Below are 11602 nucleotides of genomic sequence, written 5' to 3' on the forward strand. Positions count from 1 at the left end.
TTCCAGCAGACGACAGATACATCTGTTAAAAAGGGACTTTTCAAAATGCCTGTGCTGCTGCAATGGAAAATGAATAATGTGACAAACTCTCGCAGAGTGACGCCGAGCTCCACGTTTAAAAAAAATAATAATAATCTAACAATGTAATGAAATATGTCTTGAAAATGTCTGAAATATATCTGAAACAAGTCTGAAATATGAAGAAGGGTGAAATGTCAGAACGTAATTAGCTGGTTTTTCAGACAATGACATTTCTTGATATCAAGCTATCGTAACCTTTATGTCAATAAATTGTCTGTGTTGACAAACCATCAGTCTCACAACACCGAAACTGACCAATGGCAGGTATCAATGGGCGTTTCCTGATATCACGGAACACCCACATCAAGAAACGCCCCAATTTGTGGTCTGCAATTACACCATATTTGAAATATGCTCCAGATATTGCACATCCACTTTGCAGCACCTGCTTTTTTTTAACTTGCATTGAAAGGAAATGTTTTTACCTGCCTGGCGTAGCGGGTTTGTTATACCTCTCACTGATGTCCAGTGATTTAAAAACACATCTAATTATTGTGTAGGCTACTTACATTTTGTTTGAAAAATAAAATACTAAAAGAATTAATAAATCATTGAAGTTCATATCTGCTCTCAGTCAAGAGTCAGGTTGCATCTCAAATGGCACTCTATTCCCTATGTAGTGCACTACTTTTGACTCTATTCCCTATGTAGTGCACTACTTTAGACCCTATTCCCTATGTTGTGCACTACTTTTGAATCTATTCCCTATGTAGTGCACTACTTTAGACCCCATTCCCTATGTAGTGCACTACTTTGAATCTATTCCCTATGTAGTGCACTACTTTCGACCCTATTCCCTATGTAGTGCACTACTTTTGATCACGGTCAATGGAATAGGGTGCCAATTGAGATGCAACCTCAGTCTTCATACCGTAGTCAATGGGGATGCATTCCCTTTAACTGTTACACGCACAGCAACAATGAACAATGAAAAGTCATCCACATCTCATAGCCTGGCCCTTTGTCACTTTAGTCTTGTTTACACCTTCCGCTAGCATGCGTCCTTTGTGCTTATCTGTCCACATTCTGATTGTGCCCACATTTTCAGAAATATGTCGAACCCTGGTATTAAAATGTGTCTCGTTGTCTGGTCCCTACCTGTATGCAAATGATTGGAAATTATTTGACAGCTATTGTTTCAAAATAATATTTATTCATTTTTAAGACACAATATAACGCCATTAGCCACTGTTGTCAATGACTTTGGAGGACTGGATAATGAGGATATAAATGGTTTCTCTGTCCAGTTCCGGCTACATCACTTCCTCCGGAGGTCATCAGGAAGATCAGATCACACTGTGTCTTTTAATCACCTGCACCTGTCTGAAAATGTGGGCACAATTAGAATGTGGACAAGATCAGGAAGAAGGAAGCATGTTAGAACCAGGTATAAACGGGGCTTCTGTTGACACGGCGAGAGGAAATAACAAAGGAAAACATAATCTCACACACAAACTCACGCAAACATACAGAGAAGTGTCCCAGGCATTTTCAGAGGTAATGACATGTATCTGGGTGTCTGTGTGTAGATATAACTACTCATAATTCATGTTCCACCATATCTGAGCTGATAACACGGCCGGCTCACTTTGACCCTGGTGACGCTACGTAGATGTTCACATTTTGACCCTGGTGACGCTACATAGATGTTCATGTTTTGACCCTGGGGACGCTACGTAGATGTTCGTGTTTTGACCCTGGTGACGCTACGTAGATGTTCGTGTTTTGACCCTGGTGACGCTACGTAGATGTTCATGTTTTGACCCTGGTGACGCTACGTAGATGTTCATGTTTTGACCCTGGTGACGCTACATAGACTTTTTTTTTTAAATACATTTTTTCAGTTTGTCCTTCAGATAATTATCAATAAGAATTATTGTGACCATGGAAATTATCAGAGCCTGTGTAAGACAAGAGAAAACTGATTGAAAACAACATTTCACACAAAAACTACGCCATGTTTTGGAACCAGTTTTGTGTGTTAGACATTGTGTGTCACAGGTTCTGATTTATTTTGAGTGTGTTTCCTTGGGAGGGTTACGGTCCTGAGGAGCGGTCCTGGGTTCCGGCTCGGGACACTCTGGACCCCGGACTCACCCCGGACTCATTCACAGTTTGTGTTTTATTTTGAGTGTGTTTCCTTAGGTTACCACTGGAGGGCACTCTAACCTTGTTTCTCGTTTTCAGGTTACCCTGAATGTTTCTGATTGGTTTCACCTGTGTTTGATTGCCTTCTCTGGTCACCTGGTTGCCTGGCTATTTAGGTTCCTCTGTTGGATTGGCTCCTTGCATAGGTCTTATGTTTTGTTTAGTGCACTCTTGTGCTGTTGCCTTGTTTCTGTCAAGACTTTAAGTAAAGATCTGGATTTACACTTACCTCTCTGCTTGCTGTGTTTCTCTGTGACTTTGTTCAAGTTCATACAAGCATCACTGTAACGGTGTGTGAGTGATTGTGTGTGTTTTCAACCAGGTTTGCTTACTGGGCTAGAAAGACAAAGGGTAAGGCTTACCAGGGCCAAGAGCAGGAATATATATATATATACAGTACCCGTCAAAAGTTTGGACACACCTACTCATTCAAGGGTTTTTCATTATTTTGGCTATTTTCTACATTGTATAATAATAGTTAATACATCAAAACCATGAAATACCACATATGGAATCATCTAGTAACCAAAAAAGTGTTAAACAAATCAAAATAGATTTAGATTCTTCAAAGTAGCCACCCTTTGCCTTGATGACAGCTTTGCACACTCTTGGCATTCTCTCAACCAGCTTTACTTGGAATGTTTTTCCAACAGTCTTGAAGGAGTTCCCACATAGTGCACTTATTGGACTGCTTTTCCTACACTCTGCGGTCCAACTCATCCCAAACCATCTCAATTGGGTTGAGATCGGATGATTGTGGAGGCCAGGTAATCTGGTGCATCACTCCATCATTCTCTTTCTTCACACTCTTGGCATTCTCTCAACCAGCTTCACTTGGAATGCTTTTTCCAACAGTCTTGAAGGTGTTCCCACACATGCTTTACACTTCACTCTGTGCTTCACTCACAAACCTCATTTGGGTTGAGGTCATCTGATGCAGCACTCCATCACTCTCCTTCTTGGTCAAATAGGCCTTGCATAGCCTGGAGGTGTGTTGGGTCATTGTCCTGTTGAAAAACAAATGATAGTCCCACTAAGTGCCAGATGGGATGGCGTATCACTGCAGAATGCTGTGGTAGCCATGCTGGTTAAGTGTGCCTTGAATTCTAAATAAATTACTGACAGTGTCACCAGCAAAGCTCCATCACACCTCCTCCTCCATGCTTCACGGGTATCCACACATGTGGAGATCATCCATTCACCTACTCTCCATCTCACAAAGACACGGCGGTTGGAACCAAAAATCGCTAATTTGGACTCATCAGACCAAAGGACAGTTTTCCACTGGTCTAATGTCTATTGCTCCTGTTTCTTGGCCCAAGCAAGTCTCTTCTTCTTATTGGTGTCCTTTAGTAGTGGTTTCTTTGCAGCAATTCGACCATGAAGGCTTGATTCACACAGTCTCCTCTGAACAGTTGATGTTGAGATGTGTCTTTTACTTGAACTCTGTAAAGCATTTATTTCGGGCTGCAATTTCTGAGGCTGGTAACTAATGAACTTATCCTCTGCAGCAGAAGTACCACTGGGTCTTCCTTTCCTGTTGAGGTCCTCATGAGAGCCAGTTTCATTATAGCACTTGATGGTTTTTGCAACTGCACTTGAAGAAACTTTCAAAGTTATTGACATTTTCTGGATTGACTGACCTTCATGTCTTACAGTTTTTTTAGATTGCTAAACGACAGTGGACACAACTGGAGTCACGTGCAAAACTCTAACTACAGTCTGCACAGCAGCAGTTCATGTGGACCAAACTCTAGGTCGTTTTTCATTGCTTGAACACAGTTTTCAAAACTCTACACACTTATCCCATGACTTTGACCACAACCTGCACAACACTGTGGATTTACAGCACTTTGTTCAAATGCTAACACACTGCTGTCAAAACTGTGAACCACACATTCAAAACGGAATAGATTTCAGCCTTGTGCCTTTCAAACACTGCTGATTGCAATTTCAGCTGAAAGGCTAAGCAGGTGTCTTGTTTTAGACTTGTTAGTGAACACACACACATATTACAGTATATATAGGTAGAGCTCAGAAAGACTCATTTTGGAAATGGAACAAGGAAGATGGGTTCGTGGAGGGAGAAGGGTGGCAGGGAGAGGGCGGATGTGTGGAGGAAGACAAAGAAGACAAAGAGCTGTTATTTCAGATGAAATAAGGGCTGCACTTATAGACCATGTCGTGAACCATGGTCTCTCATTGAGAGAGGCAGGGTTGAGGGTGCAACCCAATCTGCAAAGATCCACAGTGGCATCTGTAATGTGAATTTTCCATCATACAAACAGGTGAGAGTTACATCCTTACAGTAAATGAAAACATTACAGGAATCTATTTTGTATTGCAATTATAGAATATTTACACAGATATATATTACAGTAAGTTTGACTGTAAAATATATTTTTATAACAGGACCCAAAGGCTGCCCCCAACAGGGGGAAGAGGAAAAATATTTTCAGATGCGCAGGAAAATGCTATTGTTGACATGGTTGTTGTCAAAAATGCAATAAAACTGCGGGAGATTCAAGATAGAGTGCTGGCTGATAATGACATATTTGAAAATGTTAATTCTGTCAGCACAACAACTATTGCTCGAGTCCTAAAGAAACACCGAGTTACAATGAAACAGTTATACACTGTACCGTTCGAGAGAAACAGTGAACGGGTAAAAGAGCAAAGATACCAATATGTCCAGGTAAGACGTCTGAGGTTACGTACACAGCTATACAAAATATTTACAGTAAAAAAAACACTAGCATTTCTACAGTAAAACTGTGCACTTGCTGTTTTTCAGAGAGTAATGGAGGTGGAAGCACTGGAAAGACCACATTCATTTGTATTTATCGATGAAGCTGGATTTAACCTTGCCAAAACATGGCGCAGAGGAAGGAATGTTATAGGTCAAAGGGCCACTGTGGAGGTTCCAGGCCAAAGGGGGGGAAATATCACCATGTGTGCTGCAATGGCCAATGATGGTTTGCTTCTCAACACACCACTCATTGGCCCATACAACACAGAAAGGCTTATAGCTTTCCTAGAACAGCTCTATGCTCAGCTAGTGCCAGCAGAACAGGGGGAGCCAGTAAGAAACCCCCAAGTTTTTGTCATAGTTTGCGATAACGTTGCTTTTGACCACTCTGCAGCTGTCACAGATTGGTTTGCAGCACATCACAGATTTGTGGTTTTGCACCTGCATGCATATTCACCCTTCCTCAACCCAATTGAGGAGTTTTTCTCTGCCTGGAGGTGGAAAATGTTTGGTCACCACCCACATGACCAAATGTCTCTTTTGGAAGCCATGCGTACCGGATCTGAGGACACGAGTCCAGAGGACTGCCAGGGATGGATAAGGCACTCCAGAAGGTTCTTCCCCAGGTGCATGGCAAGAGAAAACATTAGATGTAATGTTGAAGAAAACCTGTGGCCTGATGCTAGAGAGAGGCAAGATTAGCCCCTCAATTATTTGTTCGAATTACACTTTTAGTTTCTACCTTTTTTTTCTCATTACTGTAATTCCGTAAATTACTACAGACTATTGAAGCAAACTGCTAATTTTCATTTACCTTAAAGAATTGTTATGTTCTAAAAAATTTAATAAATCATGTGAAAGAATGTCACTCTTTTCTTTGAAGAAAATATTACTTTGTATGAAGTCACTGAAATTGTTCAAACTGTAAAGATGAAAAGTTTGTATTTTCTGTATTGGTGTTTGATGCTAGTGTTTTTACTCTCAGTGTGTTCTGAGTGACAGTGTGTGTTATCTCAGTGAGGGTTGTGCATAGTGTTTGGCTGCACTGAGTGTGTTTTGAGCCATGTGTTAAGAGTTGTGTTGCTTGGAATGAGTTTTGCAGGTGATGTGAACTGTTTAGCTCAGGTGACTGTTGGTAGTGCAGACTGTAGTTAGAGTTTTGCACATGTGACTCCAGTTGTGCCCACTGTCGTTTAGCAATCGAAACAAACTGTAAAGTAATGATGGACTCTCTTTGCTTATTTGAGCTGTTCTTGCCATAATATGGACTTGGTCTTTTACCAAGTATGGCTATCTTATGTATACCACCCCTACCTTGTCACAACAAAACTGATTGTCTCAAACTCATTAAGAAGGAAAGAAATTCCACACATTAATTAATTTTTAACAAGGCGCAACTGTTAATTGAAATGGATTCCAGGTGACTACCTCATGAAGCTGGTTGAGAGAATGCCAAGAGTGTGCAAAACTCAGGCAGCTTGATCCTCATTGGCCTGCCGAACAGTACATCAGCCGGAGCCATCCCTGTTTAGCAATGTGGTGTAGCACGGTAGTTGTACAGGAAGCTACACAGGAAGTTAACCAGGAAGCTCCACGTGAGCTGTCCTGAGGGCTTTCCTAAGAGTATGCATGAAACGCTCTGCCTCAGCATTCACATGATCTTTCTGCATTTAAACCTAGATATTTAGAAAAATAAATGGGAAAACTCTGAATTTTGGAAAAGGGGGGGGGGGGGGTCCCTTTTACATTCGACAGGAACTCCAAAGGTTGAAAATATTCGATTCAAATGTGGAATTTGTTTCCTGAGCTGATGTGGATTGAATAATATCTGCCTCCAGATATATCTAGAGTATTCATCTATGTCCACCAACAGGTACTCAACAGAGGGAAACGGCCCACATAAATCAACTGCCACTTTCTTCCAGTGTTGATGGCAGGTGTGCCTTTTTTTAAAGGTTCCCTATGATTGGTTGGCGCTGCAGCTTGGCGTAGGATGCAGACCGTGACCATCGTCTCCACTGATTTATCAACTCTCGGAAACCAAGACTTTCTCCCTGATTAGCGTCTTTGTTTTTCACCTGTCCCTGGTGTCCTTTACTGAGCAAGAGATGGAGTCCAATGAAGATGTATGTAGAAACATCTCAAGGACGATCAATAGAAACAGGATGCACCTGAGCTTAATTTCGAGTCTCATAGCAAAAGGTCTGAATACTGACGTAAATAAGGTATATCTGTTTTTTTGGGGAGGTTTTTTGCAAACATAAAAATTAAAAATGTTTTGTCTTTGTCATTGTCATTGGGGCGGCAGGGTAGCCTAGTGGTTAGAGTGTAGCCTAGTGGGGCGACAGTGTAGCCTAGTGGTTAGAGTAGCCTAGCGGGGCGACAGTGTAGCCTAGTGGTTAGAGTGTAGCCTAGTGGTTAGAGCATTGGACTAGTAACTGAAAGGTTGCAAGTTCAAATCCCTGAGCTGACAAGGTACAAATCTGTCATTCTGCCCCTGAACAGGCAGTTAACCCACTGTTCCTAGGCCATCATTGAAAATAAGAATTTGTTCTTAACTGACTTGCCTAGTTAAATAAAGGTAAAATAAGGTTTTGTCATTGTGGAGTATTTTGGGTACTTGCTTTATTTAATCCATTTGAGAATAACGCTGTAAAGTAACAAAAAAAAACATGTTAGAAACCAAGGTGTCTGAATACCTTCCGAATGCACTGTACCTACATTTAAAAAATATAATTTCCAAACGGTCTGAGAGGAACGACATTGGCAGGGCAATTCAAGCAAAGACAATATGCAGCGATAACGTATTGGGCCTATAACCTGCTGTACAAACCTCATTGCTCCAGAACTGTTTTTAATTGGTTAATGTTGCATAGGCTTATTTTACTGTAGTCAGGTTTAAAAACAAGAGCTGTTGATCTCGGCTTGTATTTTGTCCTCTGCTTTAACAGTACCATGTTATGGTGATGAGATAACATTATAACACTACTGTATGGATACCTGCTATGTTGATGAGATACCATTATAACACTACTGTATGGATACCTGCTATGTTGATGAGATAACATTATAACACTACTGTATGGATACCTGCTATGTTGATGTGATAACATTATAACACTACTGTATGGATACCTGCTATGTTGATGAGATAACATTATAACACTACTGTATGGATACCTGCTATGTTGATGAGATACCATTATAACACTACTGTATATGTTGTATATACCTGCTATGTTGATGAGATAACATTATAACACTACTGTATATGTTGTATATACCTGCTATGTTGATGAGCTAACATTATAACACTACTGTATGGATACCTGCTATGTTGATGAGATAACATTATAACACTACTGTATGAACACCTGCTATGTTGATGAGATAACATTATAACACTACTGTATGGATACCTGCTATGTTGATGAGATAACATAACACTACTGTATGGATACCTGCTATGTTGATGAGATAACATTATAACACTACTGTATGGATACCTGCTATGTTGATGAGATAACATTATAACACTACTGTATGGATACCTGCTATGTTGATGAGATAACATTATAACACTACTGTATGGATACCTGCTATGTTGATGAGATAACATTATAACACTACTGTATGGATACCTGCTATGTTGATGAGATAACATTATAACACTACTGTATGGATACCTGCTATGTTGATGTGATAACATTATAACACTACTGTATGGATACCTGCTATGTTGATGAGATAACATTATAACACTACTGTATGGATACCTGCTATGTTGATGAGATAACATTATAACACTACTGTATGGATACCTGCTATGTTGATGAGATAACATTATAACACTACTGTATGGATACCTGCTATGTTGATGTGATAACATTATAACACTACTGTATGGATACCTGCTATGTTGATGAGATAACATTATAACACTACTGTATGGATACCTGCTATGTTGATGTGATAACATTATAACACTACTGTATATGTTGTATATAACTGCTATGTTGATGAGATAACATTATAACACTACTGTATATGTTGTATATACCTGCTATGTTGATGAGATAACATTATAACACTACTGTATGGATACCTGCTATGTTGATGAGATAACATTATAACACTACTGTATGGATACCTGCTATGTTGATGAGCTAACATTATAACACTACTGTATGGATACCTGCTATGTTGATGAGATAACATTATAACACTACTGTATGGATACCTGCTATGTTGATGAGATAACATTATAACACTGCTGTATGGATACCTGCTATGTTGATGAGATAACATTATAACACTACTGTATGGATACCTGCTATGTTGATGAGATAACATTATAACACTACTGTATGGATACCTGCTATGTTGATGAGATAACATTATAACACTACTGTATGGATACCTGCTATGTTGATGAGATAACATTATAACACTACTGTATGGATACCTGCTATGTTGATGAGATAACATTATAACACTACTGTATGGATACCTGCTATGTTGATGTGATAACATTATAACACTACTGTATGGATACCTGCTATGTTGATGAGATAACATTATAACACTACTGTATGGATACCTGCTATGTTGATGTGATAACATTATAACACTACTGTATATGTTGTATATACCTGCTATGTTGATGAGATAACATTATAACACTACTGTATGGATACCTGCTATGTTGATGAGATAACATTATAACACTACTGTATGGATACCTGCTATGTTGATGAGCTAACATTATAACACTACTGTATGGATACCTGCTATGTTGATGAGATAACATTATAACACTACTGTATGGATACCTGCTATGTTGATGAGCTAACATTATAACACTACTGTATGGATACCTGCTATGTTGATGAGATAACATTATAACACTACTGTATGGATACCTGCTATGTTGATGAGATAACATTATAACACTACTGTATGGATACCTGCTATGTTGATGAGATAACATTATAACACTACTGTATGGATACCTGCTATGTTGATGAGATAACATTATAACACTACTGTATGGATACCTGCTATGTTGATGTGATAACATTATAACACTACTGTATGGATACCTGCTATGTTGATGAGATAACATTATAACACTACTGTATGGATACCTGCTATGTTGATGAGATAACATTATAACACTACTGTATGGATACCTGCTATGTTGATGAGATAACATTATAACACTACTGTATGGATACCTGCTATGTTGATGTGATAACATTATAACACTACTGTATGGATACCTGCTATGTTGATGAGATAACATTATAACACTACTGTATGGATACCTGCTATGTTGATGTGATAACATTATAACACTACTGTATATGTTGTATATACCTGCTATGTTGATGAGATAACATTATAACACTACTGTATATGTTGTATATACCTGCTATGTTGATGAGATAACATTATAACACTACTGTATGGATACCTGCTATGTTGATGAGATAACATTATAACACTACTGTATGGATACCTGCTATGTTGATGAGCTAACATTATAACACTGCTGTATGGATACCTGCTATGTTGATGAGATAACATTATAACACTACTGTATGGATACCTGCTATGTTGATGAGATAACATTATAACACTACTGTATGGATACCTGCTATGTTGATGAGATAACATTATAACACTACTGTATGGATACCTGCTATGTTGATGAGATAACATTATAACACTACTGTATGGAAACCTGCTATGTTGATGAGATAACATTATAACACTACTGTATGGATACCTGCTATGTTGATGAGATAACATTATAACACTACTGTATGGATACCTGCTATGTTGATGTGATAACATTATAACACTACTGTATGGATACCTGCTATGTTGATGAGATAACATTATAACACTACTGTATGGATACCTGCTATGTTGATGTGATAACATTATAACACTACTGTATATGTTGTATATACCTGCTATGTTGATGAGATAACATTATAACACTACTGTATGGATACCTGCTATGTTGATGAGATAACATTATAACACTACTGTATGGATACCTGCTATGTTGATGAGCTAACATTATAACACTACTGTATGGATACCTGCTATGTTGATGAGATAACATTATAACACTACTGTATGGATACCTGCTATGTTGATGAGATAACATTATAACACTACTGTATGGATACCTGCTATGGTGATGAGATAACATTATAACACTACTGTATGGATACCTGCTATGTTGATGAGATAACATTATAACACTACTGTATGGATACCTGCTATGTTGATGTGATAACATTATAACACTACTGTATATGTTGTATATACCTGCTATGTTGATGAGATAACATTATAACACTACTGTATGGATACCTGCTATGTTGATGAGATAACATTATAACACTACTGTATGGATACCTGCTATGTTGATGAGCTAACATTATAACACTACTGTATGGATACCTGCTATGTTGATGAGATAACATTATAACACTACTGTATGGATACCTGCTATGTTGATGAGATAACATTATAACACTGCTGTATGGATACCTGCTATGTTGATGAGATAACATTATAACACTACTGTATGGATACCTGCTATGT

At 38.7% G+C, this 11602-nt stretch overlaps 1 long non-coding RNA gene across 1 annotated transcript in view; it reads left to right on the forward strand.

Moving 5' to 3' along the window:
• LOC135549025 (uncharacterized) overlaps positions 1-2443 on the forward strand; it is a 6278-nt gene extending 3835 nt beyond the window's left edge. The window contains exon 4 of the long non-coding RNA XR_010456920.1: positions 2269-2443. This is a non-coding gene — a long non-coding RNA (uncharacterized LOC135549025). The remainder of the gene's footprint in view (positions 1-2268) is intronic.
• The last annotated feature ends 9159 nt before the right edge of the window (positions 2444-11602 follow it).

The sequence above is a fragment of the Oncorhynchus masou genome, chromosome 12 (assembly GCF_036934945.1).
Source record: "Oncorhynchus masou masou isolate Uvic2021 chromosome 12, UVic_Omas_1.1, whole genome shotgun sequence".
In the NCBI taxonomy this organism is placed as follows: domain Eukaryota; kingdom Metazoa; phylum Chordata; class Actinopteri; order Salmoniformes; family Salmonidae; genus Oncorhynchus; species Oncorhynchus masou.